General features: G+C 41.6%; 1 protein-coding gene across 1 annotated transcript in view; it reads right to left on the bottom strand.

Moving 5' to 3' along the window:
- The window catches only part of ANGPT4 (angiopoietin 4), a 1038655-nt gene that overhangs the window by 105322 nt on the left and 917499 nt on the right, over positions 1-15834 (bottom strand). The gene's annotated exons all lie outside the window — the stretch shown is intronic.

Genomic DNA, 15834 nt, shown 5'->3' on the forward strand with positions numbered 1-15834 from the left:
TTCTTAAAAGTTTTCCAGTAAGTTTACACTAATTTTATTGGTCTTTTTTAAGACATACAATCTTTGTTGTATTTTATAATGCTTCACCGGTGCGTTTTACATCTGTGTGAAAAGCATTGGTGACATTTACAAGTTGAAAACACTCAGCTATCTTAGGTTCATAGGGTCGTAGGTTTATTAGAGGTTACTAGGCTACTGGCACTTGAACCTTTATTAGCCTAGCCATGTTAATCCCAAGTATCCCCATGTGTTCTTTTTTGGGTAGTTTGTAGAATTAATTTATGAAAGTAGCAGGTCTGTGATCAACACTGGCTATCCTTGTCTCAGAGGGACATGGGTGCCACCTCAGGGGTGAATTTGCTGTCTGCCATCCAGTTATCTAGGTTGCATTTGAATAGGGTTGGCGATGCCCTCTCGTTTACGTGAATAGGAAGTCTATTCCAGAGAAGTGGCAGTCTCTGTCAGACATATCTGTCGCTTCAGCATGATCTGTTAATATCACAAGCTAGGTTGAGATCCCTAGAGTGAGTGAGTCTTGAACCATCTGACTTGCAGATGTGCAACATTTCCATTAGGGCCGGGCTGGAGATTGCTCTATAGTCCAGGTACAATTCCCCCTCAGCAGCATATAAGATACAGAGTAAAGTAACAGGGCTTTCAGTCTGTCCAAGTAGGTCATGGTTTGGAGTCCCTGCATCTTCTTAGTCAGAAACCTCTGAATTTTCCCCAGCTACTGCAGGTGCCTGGTGAGGTACATGCAAAAGGGTGCATTATACTCTGATGGGGGTCAAGTACAGTGGAGTTATAATATCTCTTGACCTGGATGCTGTGCGCTTGCTTTTGAGGTGCATTATGTAAAAGGCTTTCCTTACCGCTGTGGAATACATGGTGGTCATAGTTCACATTGCTGTCAATCTGTGTTCCCAAGTCTTGCACCACTGGGTTGGAATTCAGGGTGGTGCTGTCAATATTGTAAATTGTAAGGAATTCTGTTTTGCCAAAGGGAATAATAATGCTTTTTTTGCAATTAGTTTTAGACCATGGCTTTGGCACCAATCATTTGTTTGTGTTAGTCTTCTTGTAATATCTTGAGATTGTTGGAGGATTCGGTGATCGCTCTCAGTCTGTAATCATCAGTGAACTTGGTGAGCTAAAGGCCGTCTACTTTGGCCTGGACTTCTGAGAAACAGATGCCGAACAGTAAGGAGCCCAGCCCAGACCCCTATAGTACTCCACTGGTGATGGGTCCACTGGTGGAGGTGGAGTCACCAATTTTGACAGAGTGTGTTCTGTTGGTGAGACAATTAGCTACCCATGTAGTAACGTGAGGGTTAATCCTTAACTCTTGCATAGGAAAAGTTCTTCAGCTCTTCACTTTGGTCATATACATATGATTTGTGTTTTCATTTCACTAAAGTATCAAAAAGTTCTCAAGCAAGTGTAATGTAGTCAAATGTGTTCACAGCTGCAGATGGTAATACACTTGCACAAACATAGAGTGTCTTACACACACACACACACAAACACACACACACACACACACACACACACACACACACACACACACACACACACACACACACAAGCATACTTACACACACACACACACACACACACACACACACACACACACACACACACACACACACAAGCATACTTACACACACACACACACACACACACACACACACACACACACACACACACACACACACACACACACACACACACAGACACACACACACACACACACGTGCATGCAGTTGCATATGCACACACACACATAGGTTCATAGATGTGTACTAAGCTAATGGCCCTGGGGCCTTTACAAGCCTAGCCCATAGAAGTGCCCTGGCATCATGCCATTAGTTCCCGGTGCCTCTATCAAGTGCAGCCACTGGAGTGATCCCCGGGGTGAACTTTCCATTTCCCATCCACTCAACAAGATTTCTCTTGAAGAGGGCCAGTGAAGTGCTCTGCTTGACATGTATGGGAAGTCTATTCCAGAGCATGGTCAGTCTCTGGGTTATGAACCTGTCCCTCCAGCATATTCTGTTGACTGTGGTAATGAGGTTGAGGTCTCTGCAGTGTGTGGTGCTGTGGGATTGGGATTTCTTTAGTTGCAGCACTTCTAACAGAGCTGGGTCAGACATGGCTTTGTAAGTCAAGCAGAGATGTCCTCTTAGTAGATGGTATGAGACAGAGAATAGCTGGAGGTTTTTGCATTTGTCCATGTAGAACATGTGTTTAAGGCCTAGGATCCTCTTCATGAGGTACTTTTGTGGCCTCTCCAACTTTTGCAGGTGTCTAGTGAGGTACAATGCCAAATGGGGCATTATACTTTATGATTGGTCTAATGAGGGAAGAGTAGAGCAAAATTATGACCTCTTTCATCCTGGATGCAAAACCCTTGAAATGGAGATGTGCCACATAGAAGGACTATCTGACCACAGTGGCAATGTGGTGGTCAAAGGAGAGGTTGCTGTCAACCTGTGTCCCCAGATCTCTTATAATGCCTTCAGTGTTCAGTGGGCTCCCATCGATGTGGTAATTATTGTGAACTGAGTTTTTAACAAAGGGGATGTCGGCGCATTTTTTGGCATTAAGCTTAAGGCCATGGTTTCGACACCAGTCATTGGACTCAGTGAGGCCTATCTGTAGGATATCTGCATCACTTGGGGAGTTAATAATGGCTGCCAGCTTGCAGTCATTTGTGAATTTGGTCAGCCAGAGTCCATCCGTGTTGGCAAAGATGTCTGAGAAGTAGATGCCAAACAGGAGAGGACTTAGGGCTGATCCCTGTGGACTCCACTCGTGACTGGTCAGCATTCTGACTTGGAGTCCGCTACTTTCACACTATGTGCTCTACCTGTAAGCCAATTTGCAACCCACCTAATGATATAGGGGTTGATGCCTAGTTTGTTGAGTTTATCAATAATTCCTGACTGAGGAATGGTATCAAAGCCTTGGTCAGATCAAGATAGGCTGTGTGCACTACCTTACCTTCATCCACATCCCTGGTGACTGACTCAAAGAAGTCAAACAGGTTGAGCAGGCATGATCTCCCTTTCACAAAACCAAATTGTGTGGGATCTAGAGTTTGGAGATTTCCTCTATCCTTGTTAATTAGGTCCATGATGATGCGCTCTATAGCCTTACATATCAGACTCATCAGGCTAATGGGGAGATAGTTCTCAGGGTCTGTAGTCGCTCCTCCTTTATGAAGAGGGATGACTGTAGCAGTATGCCATTTGGTAGGGACAAAGCCTGAGGTGAGGCTGTGAGTGAACAGAGCACACAGATGTGGTGCCAGCACACTTTGTAATTCATGTAAAACACAGCCAGGGATATTGTCGGCTCCCAAGAAAGCTGTATTTTTGGCCTTAGACAACGCAGCTTTAACCTGTACTGCAGTAATGCAGGGTGCCTGGCATTCTTCCAATATTGAGATTGGTCCTTTGGTGGGGGGGGGGGTAAAGGCACTGAATCTGTCAGCCAGTATGTTGGCAATATCTGTTGGCTCAGTATAGGAGGTACCATTGTGCAGTAACTCAGAACAAATCTGGCTATAGCCATGGAGGTTCTTGATATAACTAAAGAAGGCTTTGTGGTTGTTTTTAGTGTCTGCTGCAATTCTGCCTTCATAGCTGGCTTTGCAGGTTTTGTTGAGGGATCTCAACTTTTTGTTGAAGCTAATCATGGAATTTTACCAGTCTTGAGACTTTACCTTTTTCTGCAATAGTTTTTTCCTTCTGTTGTAGAGTTTATTAATGGCAGGGGACCACCAGACTGGGTTCCTTTTTTTGGAGGAGAGCGTCTTGGTTCTGTTGGGTATGGCTAGTTCCATGCATTTATGTACGTGTTCGTACAGTGCACTGGTGTATGATTCAGCAGTCATGCATCTATTTTCCATTGGCATGGGTGCTGTGAAGTTAGCCACCTCTGTTTATAGGAGCCCAAAGTCAGCTTTGGAGATGTTTGTCATGGTGGATACCATTGCGGGCAGTGTGGGTGAGATGTGAATTTCCATGGTGATTAGTTTATTGTCGGATCTAACCAGGGAGGAATTGACTATTGGTGTAAAGCAGTGGTTGCCCATGATAGTAATAACCAGGTCAAGGATGTTGCTTCCGATTGTGGGGGTAAGAAAGAGCTGGTCCAGGGCATTGGAATTGATGAATTCCAGGAAGCATTGGGCCAGTGCATTGGTGCTTGAGTAGTTTTCCCAGATGATGGAGGGGTATTTGAAGTCTCCTAATATGAGAGTGTTGTGTTGGACAGGTTCTATATCACATAGTCGAACTGTCATAAGTTCGACTAAGTAAATCTCGAAACCAGAAGTTCGAAATGTAGGAACTTCGAAAGCTCAGAACAGAGATTTTTTTCCCAGGGAAAATAATTGCTGTTCTGATACACAACGTAAAAACACACAAACACTTCAGACTATTACTAATGTTGGGGGCTTTGCCCCCACACCCCCCCAACATGGGGGGCTGTGTCCCCCACAACCCCCCTACTTAAATATACCAACTCCAAGATCGCACCACAGTGGAGGAAATAGCGAAGCCATCCAAACGACCCACAAAATTTTTCCCTGGGAAAAAAATTGGTGTTCTGTGGCTTCGCTATTTTTACATTTTGAACTTCCCAGTTCAATATTTCAGCATTCAGACACTTGTGTGTTCGAACTAATGATATAGACCCATTGGAAATTGATAGATTCCCCGGGTGCTTAGGAATGTGGAGTGAGAATCTAGGGACATGGCTGGGGACCTATAGCAGGCTATGAACTGGATTGCAGTCTTACCCAATGTTAGTTGTAAATGAAGTATCTCAGATGCATTATGCTGGGCTATTAGTCTGGAGGTGTGCATATACTTTATGAATATGGAGACACCACTGCCTTTGGAGCTTTGGTCCATGTTTCGGGGCAGAAACGTGTGGAATGAGTTATAGCCCGGTAGCGCATGGGTGCTTTCTTTCATGTGCTTACATATGCACTGCACACAAACATGCACATACATGCACACACATGGGTATACACACACACACACACACACACACACACACACACACACGCACGCACGCACGCACACACACACACACACACACACACGCGCGCGTGTGTTCATATTCTTTATTTTAAAATCATGTTCTGTCATCAGAAGGAGCTGATCCTTCACTACTTCCCCATAAGGTTTACAGGGATAAGTTACTCCTCCATGGGCAGGAATTAGTAAGATGGTAGCCCTTGTATGTGCCATAAATCGATGGGTGAAAATGAGGTTGTATTTACCTATTGTTTATTTAGTTATTTCTCCTCTACCTGTTAATTATTAGCCCAGCCACAATCAACCATTCCAAACTTTTCTGATGCCATGATCAATGCTTGCAGAAAACTGTTCTCCAGATAACATTCAGGATTTGTGTTACATCTCCCTGATCCGCTACCCCCTCCCCTTCTTCCACGATGCCTATGTGTGCAATTGCACATGTATGGTACCTCATCACCATCCACTGAGATTATACATATTCTTCTCACTTGCCTTATGAAGGTCACCATGCACATGGCTCAACAATAACTCAATACTCATAATTTATATGTGGCTCGACAATATCTCGACGCTCATACTGTGTATGTGGCTCAACAATAACTCGATGCTCATACTTTGTATGTCGCTCAACAATAATGCAAAGCTCATAATTTGCAAGTGGCTCAACAATAACTCGATGCTGATACTTTTGCTTTCTGCAAGAAATTTTTCCTGGAAGAGGTCTCCATAGTGCAGTGTGACATTTACCAACCCAGGAGGGAAGATGTTGTTCCATAACATTTACCAACCCAGGAGGGAAGATGGTGTTATGTAACATTTACCAACCCAGGAGGGAAGATGGTGTTATGTAACATTTACCAACCCAGGAGGGAAGATGGTGTTACGTAACATTTACCAACCTAGGAGGGAAGATGGTGTTGTGTAACATTTACCAACCCAGGAGGGAAGATGGTGTTACAAAACATTTACCAACCCAGGAGAAAAGATGGTGTAATGTAACATTTACCAACCCAGGAGGGAAGATGGTGTTACGTAACATTTACCAACCCAGGAGGGAAGATGGTGTTACGTAACATTGACCAACCAAGGATGGAAGATGGTGTTACGTAACATTTACCAACCCAGGAGGGAAGATGGTGTTACAAAACATTTACCAACCCAGGAGAAAAGATGGTGTAATGTAACATTTACCAACCCAGGAGGGAAGATGGTGTTACGTAACATTTACCAACCCAGGAGGGAAGATGGTGTTACGTAACATTGACCAACCAAGGATGGAAGATGGTGTTATGTAACATTTACCAACCCAGGAGGGAAGATGGTGTTACATAACATTTGCCAATCCAGGAGGAAAGATGGTGTAATGTAACATTTACCAACCCAGGAGGGAAGATGGTGTTACGTAACATTTACCAACCCAGGAGGGAAGATGGTGTTACGTAACATTGACCAACCAAGGATGGAAGATGGTGTTATGTAACATTTACCAACCCAGGAGGGAAGATGGTGTTACATAACATTTGCCAACCCAGGAGGAAAGATGGTGTAATGTAATATTTACCAACCCAGGATGGAAGATGGTGTTACGTAACATTTACCAACCCAGGAGGGAAGATGGTGTTACTTAACATTTACCAACCCAGGAGGGAAGATGGTGTTATGTAACATTTACCAACCCAGGAGGGAAGATGGTATTACGTAACATTTACCAACCCAGGAGGGAAGATGATGTTACATAACATTTACCAACTCAGAAGGGAATATGGTGTTACGTAACATTAACCAACCCAGGAGGGAAGATGGTGTTACGTAACATTTACCAACCGAGGAGGGAAGATGGGGATACATAACATTTACCAACCCAGGAGGGAAGATGGTGTAACATAACATTTACCAACCCAGGAGGGAAGATGGTGTTACGTAACATTTACCAACCAAGGAGAGAAGATGGTGTTACGTAACATTTACAAACTCAGGAGGGAAGATGGTGTTATGTAACATTTACCAATCCAGGAGGGAAGATGCTGTTATGTGACATTTATCAACCAAGGAAGGAAAATGGTGTTATGTAACATTTACAACCCAGGAGGGAAGATGGTGTTACGTAATATTTACCAACCCAGGAGGGAAGATGGTGTTCCGTGACATTTACCAACCCAGGAGGGAAGATGATGTTATGTAACAATTACCAACCCAGGAGGGAAGATGGCGTTATGTAACATTTACCAACCCAGGAGGGAAGATGGTGTAACATAACATTTACCAACCCAGGAGGGAAGATGATGTTACGTAACATTTAAAAACCCAGGAGGGAAGATGGTGTTACATAAGATTTACCAGCCCAGGAGGGAAGATGGTGTTACATAACATTTACCAACCCAGGAGGGAAGATGGTGTTATGTAACATTTACCAACCCAGGAGGGAAGATAGTGTTATGTAACATTTACCAACTCAGGAGGGAAGATGGTGTTACGTAACATTTACCAACCCAGGAGGGAAGATGGTGTTACGTAACATTTACCAACCCAGGAGGTAAGATGGTGTTATGTAACATTTACCAACCCAGCAGGGAAGATGATGTTACGTAACATTTACCAACCCAGGAGGGAAGATGGCATTATGTAACATTTACCAACGCAGGAGGGAAGATGGTGTTACGTAGCATTTACCAACCCAGGAGGGAAGATGGTGTTATGTAACATTTACCAACCCAGGAGGGAAGATGGTGTTATATGTCATTTACCAACACAGGAGGGATGATGGTGTTACGCAACATTTACCAACCCAGGAGGGAAGATGGTGTTATGTAACATTTACCAACCCAGGAGGGAAGATGGCATTATGTAACATTTACCAACCCAGGAGAGAAGATGGTGTTACATAAGATTTACCAACCCAGGAGGGAAGATGGTGTTATGTAGCATTTACCAACCCAGGAGGGAAGATGGTGTAACATAACATTTACCAACCCAGGAGGGAAGATGATGTTACGTAACATTTACCAACCCAGGAGGGAAGATGGTGTTACATAAGATTTACCAGCCCAGGAGGGAAGATGGTGTTACATAACATTTACCAACCCAGGAGGGAAGATGGTGTTATGTAACATTTACCGACTCAGGAGGGAAGATGGTGTTATGTCACATTTACCAACCCAGGAGGGAAGATGGTGTTACGTAACATTTAAAAACCCAGGAGGGAAGATGGTGTTATGTAACATTTACCAATCCAGGAGGGAAGATGGTGTTACGTAGCATTTACCAACCCAGGAGGGAAGATGGTGTTACGTAACATTTACCAACCCAGGAGGGAAGATGGTGTTCCGTGACATTTACCAACCCAGGAGGGAAGATGGCGTTATGTAACATTTACCAACCCAGGAGGGAAGACGGTGTTACGCAACATTTACCAACCCAGGAGGGAAGATTGTGTTATGTAACATTTACCAACCCCGGAGGGAAGATGGTGTTATATGTCATTTACCAACCTAGGAGGGATGATGGTGTTACTCAACATTTACAAACCCAGGAGGGAAGATGGTGTTATGTAACATTCACCAACCCAGGAGGAAGATGGTGTTACATAACATTTACCAACCCAGGAGGGAAGATGGTGTTATGTAACATTTACCAACCCAGGAGGGAAGATGGTGTTATGTAACATTTACCAACCCAGGAGGGAAGATGGTGTTATGTAACATTTACCAACCCAGGAGGGAAGATGGTGTTACGTAACATTTACCAACCCAGGAGAGAAGATGGTGTTACATAACATTTACCAACCCAGGAGGGAAGATGGTGTTACATAAGATTTACCAACCCAGGAGGGAAGATGGTGTTATGTAACATTTACCAACCCAGGAGGGAAGATGGTGTTATGTAACATTTACCAACCCAGGAGGGAAGATGGTGTTATGTAACATTTACCAACCCAGGAGAGAAGATGGTGTTATGTAACATTTACCAACCCAGGAGGGAAGATGGTGTTACGTAACATTTACCAACCCAGGAGAGAAGATGGTGTTACATAACATTTACCATACCAGGAAGGAAGATGATGTTACATAACATTTACCAATCCAGGAGGGAAGATGGTGTTCCGTGACATTTACCAACCCAGGAGGGAAGATGATGTTATGTAACAATTACCAACCCAGGAGGAAAGATGGTGTTACATAACATTTACCAACCCAGGAGGGAAGATGGTGTTACGTAACATTTACGAACCCAGGAGGGAAGATGGTGTTATGCAACATTTACTAACCCAAGAGGGAAGATAGTGTTATGTAACATTTGCCAGCCTAGGAGGGAAGATGGTGTTACGTAAAATTTACCATCCCAGGATGGAAAATGGTGTTACGTAACATTTACCAACCCAGGAGAGAAGATGGTGTATCGTAACATTTATTAACCCAGGAGGGAAGATGGTGTTACGTAACATTTACCAGCCTAGGAGGGAAGATGGTGTTGCGTAACATTTACCAACCCAGGAGGAAAGATGGTGTTACATAACATTTACCAACCCAGGAGGGAAGATGGTGTTACGTAACATTTACGAACCCAGGAGGGAAGATGGTGTTATGCAACATTTACTAACCCAAGAGGGAAGATTGTGTTACGTAACATTTACCAACACAGGATTACCAAAACCCATAATGGTGCTTAATCTGTATATACCCTGTAGCAACCAACAGTAACATTTACCAACCCAGGATTACCAAAATCCATAATGGTGCTTAATTTATATGCCCCCTGTAGCAACCAACAGTAACATTTACCAATCCAGGATTACCAAAATTTATAATGGTGCTTAATCTATATGCACCCTGTAGCAACCTACAGAAACATTTACCAACCCAGGATTACCCAAACCCATAATGGTTCTTAATCTATATGCACCCAGTAGCAACCAACAATAACATTTACCAACCCATGATTACCAAATCCTATAATGGTGCTTAATCTATATGCACCCTGTAGCAACCGACAGTAACATTTACCAACCCAGGATTACCAAAACCCATAATAGTGCTTAATCTATATGCACACTGTAGTAACCAACATAACATTTACCAACCCAGGATTACCAAAACCCATAATAGTGTTTAATCTATATGCACCCTGTAGCAACCAACAGTAACATTTACCAACCCAGGAGGGAAGATGGTGTTACGTAACATTTACCAACCCAGGAGGGAAGATGGTGTTACGTAACATTGACCAACCAAGGATGGAAGATGGTGTTATGTAACATTTACCAACCCAGGAGGGAAGATGGTGTTACGTAACATTTGCCAACCCAGGAGGAAAGATGGTGTAATGTAACATTTACCAACCCAGGACGGAAGATGGTGTTACGTAACATTTACCAACCCAGGAGGGAAGATGGTGTTATGTAACATTTACCAACCCAGGAGGGAAGATGGTATTACGTAACATTTACCAACCCAGGAGGGAAGATGATGTTACATAACATTTACCAACTCAGAAGGGAATATGGTGTTACGTAACATTAACCAACCCAGGAGGGAAGATGGTGTTACGTAACATTTACCAACCGAGGAGGGAAGATGGGGATACATAACATTTACCAACCCAGGAGGGAAGATGGTGTTACATAACATTTACCAACCAAGGAGAGCAGATGGTGTTATGTAACATTTACAAACCCAGGAGGGAAGATGGTGTTATGTAACATTTACCAACCCAGGAGGGAAGATGCTGTTATGTGACATTTATCAACCAAGGAAGGAAAATGGTGTTATGTAACATTTACCAACCCAGGAGGGAAGATGGTGTTACATAACATTTACCAACCCAGGAGGGAAGATGGTGTTCCGTGACATTTACCAACCCAGGAGGGAAGATGATGTTATGTAACAATTACCAACCCAGGAGGGAAGATGGCGTTATGTAACATTTACCAACCCAGGAGCGAAGATGGTGTAACATAACATTTACCAACCCAGGAGGGAAGATGATGTTACGTAACATTTACCAACCCAGGAGGGAAGATGGTGTTACATAAGATTTACCAGCCCAGGAGGGAAGATGGTGTTACATAACATTTACCAACCCAGGAGGGAAGATGGTGTTATGTAACATTTACCAACCCAGGAGGGAAAATAGTGTTATGTAACATTTACCAACTCAGGAGGGAAGATGGTGTTACGTAACATTTACCAACCCAGGAGGGAAGATGGTGTTACGTAACATTTACCAACCCAGGAGGTAAGATGGTGTTACATAACATTTACCATACCAGGAAGAAAGATGGTGTTACATAACATTTGCCAATCCAGGAGGGAAGATAGTGTTACGTAACATCTGCCAACCTAGGAGGGAAGATGGTGCTATGTAAAATTTACCATTCCAGGATGGAAGATGGTGTTACGTAACATTTACCAACCCAGGTGGGAAGATGGTGTTACGTAACATTTACCAAACCTGGAGGGAAGAAGGTGTTACGTCACATTTACCAACCCAGGAGGGAAGATGGTGTTACGTAACATTTACCAACCCAGGAGGGAAGATGGTGTTACGTAACATTTACCAACCCAGGAGGGAAGATGGTGTTACGTAACATTTACCAATCCAGGAGGGAAGATGGTGTTACGTAACATTTACCAACCCAGGAGGGAAGATGGCGTTATGTAACATTCACCAACCCAGGAGGAAGATGGTGTTACATAACATTTACCAACCGAGGAGGGAAGATGGTGTTATGTAACATTTACCAACCCAGCAGGGAAGATGGTGTTACGTAACATTTACCAATCCAGGAGGGAAGATGGTGTTATGTAACATTTACCAACCCAGGAGGGAATATGGTGTTACGTAACATTTACCAACCCAGGAGGGAAGATGGTGTTACATAACATTTACCAACCCAGGAGGGAATATGGTGTTATGTAACATTTACCAACCCAGGAGGGAAGATGGTGTTATGTAACATTTACCAACCCAGGAGGGAAGATGGTGTTACGTAACATTTACCAACCCAGGAGAGAAGATGGTGTTACATAACATTTACCATACCAGGAAGGAAGATGATGTTACATAACATTTACCAATCCAGGTGGGAAGATAGTGTTATGTAACATTTGCCAACCTAGGAGGGAAGATGGTGTTACGTAAAATTTACCATCCCAGGATGGAAAATGGTGTTACGTAACATTTACCAACCCAGGAGAGAAGATGGTGTATCGTAACATTTATTAACCCAGGAGGGAAGATGGTGTTACGTAACATTTACCAGCCTAGGAGGGAAGATGGTGTTGCGTAACATTTACCAACCCAGGAGGGAAGATGGTGTTACGTAACATTTACCAACCCAGGAGGGAAGATGGTGTTACATAACATTTACCAACCCAGGAGGGAAGATGGTGTTACGCAACATTTACTAACCCAAGAGGGAAGATTGTGTTATGTAACATTTACCAACACAGGATTACCAAAACCCATAATGGTGCTTAATCTATATATACCCTGTAGCAACCAACAGTAACATTTACCAACCCAGGATTACCAAAACCCATAATGGTGCTTAATTTATATGCACCCTGTAGCAACCAACAGTAACATTTACCAATCCAGTATTACCAAAATTTATAATGGTGCTTAATCTATATGCACCCTGTAGCAATCTACAGTAACATTTACCAACCCAGGAGGGAAGATTGTGTTACGTAACATTTACCTACCCAGGATTACCAAAACCCATAATGGTGCTTAATTTATATGCACCCTGTAACAACCAACAGTAACATTTACCAACCCAGGATTACCAAAACCCATAATTGTGCTTAATCTATATGCACACTGCAGTAACCAACAGTAACATTTACCAACCCAGGATTACCAAAACCCATAATAGTGTTTAATCTATATGCATCCTGTAGTAACCAACAGTAACATTTACCAACCCAGGATTACCAAAACCCATAATGGTGCTTAATTTACATGCACCCTGTAGCAACCAACAGTAACATTTACCAACCCAGGATTACCAAAATCTATAATGGTGCTTAATCTATATGCACCCTGTAGCAACCAACAGTAACATTTACCAACCCAGGATTACCAAAACCCATAATAGTGTTTAATCTTATATGCATCCTGTAGTAACCAACAGTAACATTTACCAACCCAGGATTACCAAAACCCATAATGGTGCTTAATTTATATGCACCCTGTAGCAACCAACAGTAACATTTACCAACCCAGGATTACCAAAATCTATAATGGTGCTTAATGTATATGCACCCTGTAGCAACCAACAATAACATTTAACAACCCAGGATTACCAAAACCTATAATGGTGCTTAATCTATATGCACCGTGCACCAACCAACAATATCTTTTACCAACCCAGGATTACCAAAACCCATAATGGTGCTTAATCTATATGCACACTGTAGTAACCAACAGTAACATTTACTAACCCAGGATTTCCAAAACCCATAATGGTGCTTAATCTATATGCACACTGTAGTAACCAACAGTAACATTTACCAACCCAGGATTACCAAAACCCATAAGAGTGTTTAATCTATATGCATACTGTAGTAACCAACAGTAACATTTACTAACCCAGGATTTCCAAAACCCATAATGGTGCTTAATCTATATGCACCCTGTAGCAACCAACATCACTTTATGTCACTTTACCCAATTCTAAACCAACTTAAAGATCACTACTTAATAATTGAGGGTGACTGGAACACATATCAAAACCCAGAAAAAGACAAATCTAACCAGATTAAAACACATAATAAACAAGCTACAATAGCGCTAAATGAACTTAAACAAGACTTTAAACTATGTGACCCTTTTAATTATGGGAATAATGAGAAGAAGTCTGGGAATTCACATTCTACTCGCAGTGCCACAACATGTGGTCTAGAATAGACTTATTTTTAATCTCAGACATAGTCAGTAACATGGATCCAGCAAACAGTTATACACACTAGATTTTTTTTGGATCATTCCAAAGTCACATTGTTTATCAACTAGGACAGAAAAATTGTACTTAGCTAATAAAGCTCATAACTGGTCATTGAATCCTAACCTGCTCATCAAAACAGGTGTAATAAAAGAAGATGAAGAAATATTAAAGACAACCCTTGCAAATATCTCCAGATCTGAAGTCCCAAAAGGCATAGAATGGGCTGCAGACAAAACACAAATCAGAGGAATAGTCATCAAAAAAGCAGCATATTATAACAAAATACAACTAAAAGAAGAATATACATTGAAAGGGAAAATAGAACAGCTGGAAAGAGATCTACTAAATAACCCTAGTAGCCAAACTGAAGTTCATCTCCTAAAACTACAAAGAGACCTCTGTATGTTAGAAACCAGAAATTTGTCATTTTATGAGGTAAGAATGTTAGCTAATTATGCAGAGGAAGCCCAAATACCATCCAGAGCCTTGGCCAGAATCATCTCTCAACACAAAACCACCTCAAATATATCAGAAATAAATGCACAAGAAATGAAGAAATGATCAGAAAGTATTTGAACAAATATATTCTCAAATCTCTGGAGAACAAACATTACAAACCTCTAAGGAAGATAGAGAGTGTTTTCTTCAAAAAAGTAAAAATTCCCTAAATTAGATTTAGATAAAAAAAAAACCTAACGGAACCTATTTCCATCAATGAGATAAGCACAACAACTAAACATATAAAATCAGATAAGGCCCCAGGACTGGATAGACTTACTTCAGACTTTTATAAAACTCTCACCCCCTAACTGCTAAACTACTATACTATGTGCTGAACTGTATAATAAATAACAACATAAATGATATTCACTTCAATGCCTCCAAAACTATTTTCATACTAAAAGAACACGCAGACCCCAAAAACCCAGACAGTTATAGACCCATCTCCCTTTTAAATATAGATACAAAGGTCCTGACTTCAATACTAGCAAAGAGGTTAAAAAACCTGATAGAGAAAATTATTTCTCCAGAGCAATCTGGGTTCACACCACAAAGCAGACCAGTGGCAACACTCTTAACATTGGATGTATTAATATTTTTTGCAAATCAGAGGAATATTATTATCTATGCAATGGTAGTAGATACCCACAAGGCATTTGACAGGGTCAGCCTATAATGTTTACTTCAAACATCACCTTATTTTGACATACCTATCCATTTCATTCAGACCATCCAAATTCTCTATAGCAATCCATACACATCCCTATATATAAATAAAACATGGTCAAATAGAATTATGATAAAAAACAGAACAAAACAAGGATGTCCATTCTCGCCCTTTCTATTCAACCTATACCTAGAACCCCTGTTTCATTATATTAAACAAAGCATGTACCATAACCACCCTGAACACATAACTTCACAGTATATCTCACCGCCTTCGCAGAAGATCTGAACACATACTTTACTACACCAAATGCAGACATAACCAAAATAATAACTGCAACTTGAACAATTTTCAATCATGTCTGACTACAAATTAAACCTCAATAAAACTAATATCTTCCCCTTAAGGCCACCCAAACTTATCTCATTAATACCACTAATAGATGCAATAAAAATTAAAGAAGAAACCAGATATCTGGGAATTACTTTCTTCCAGAGCAACAAGGAATTCTACCAGCATAACATAACCGTTAAATGGCAAAGTATAATGCACGACTGTAAAAGGTGGAATGACCTTAAGCTACCATTTCTGCCAAAGAATCAATAATCAAAATGAACATTTTACCTAGACTAACATAAATATTCATGACATCACAGATAACTATA

The sequence above is a fragment of the Protopterus annectens genome, chromosome 12.part0 (assembly GCF_019279795.1).
Source record: "Protopterus annectens isolate FY-2018-M chromosome 12.part0, PAN1.0, whole genome shotgun sequence".
Taxonomy (NCBI): domain Eukaryota; kingdom Metazoa; phylum Chordata; order Ceratodontiformes; family Protopteridae; genus Protopterus; species Protopterus annectens.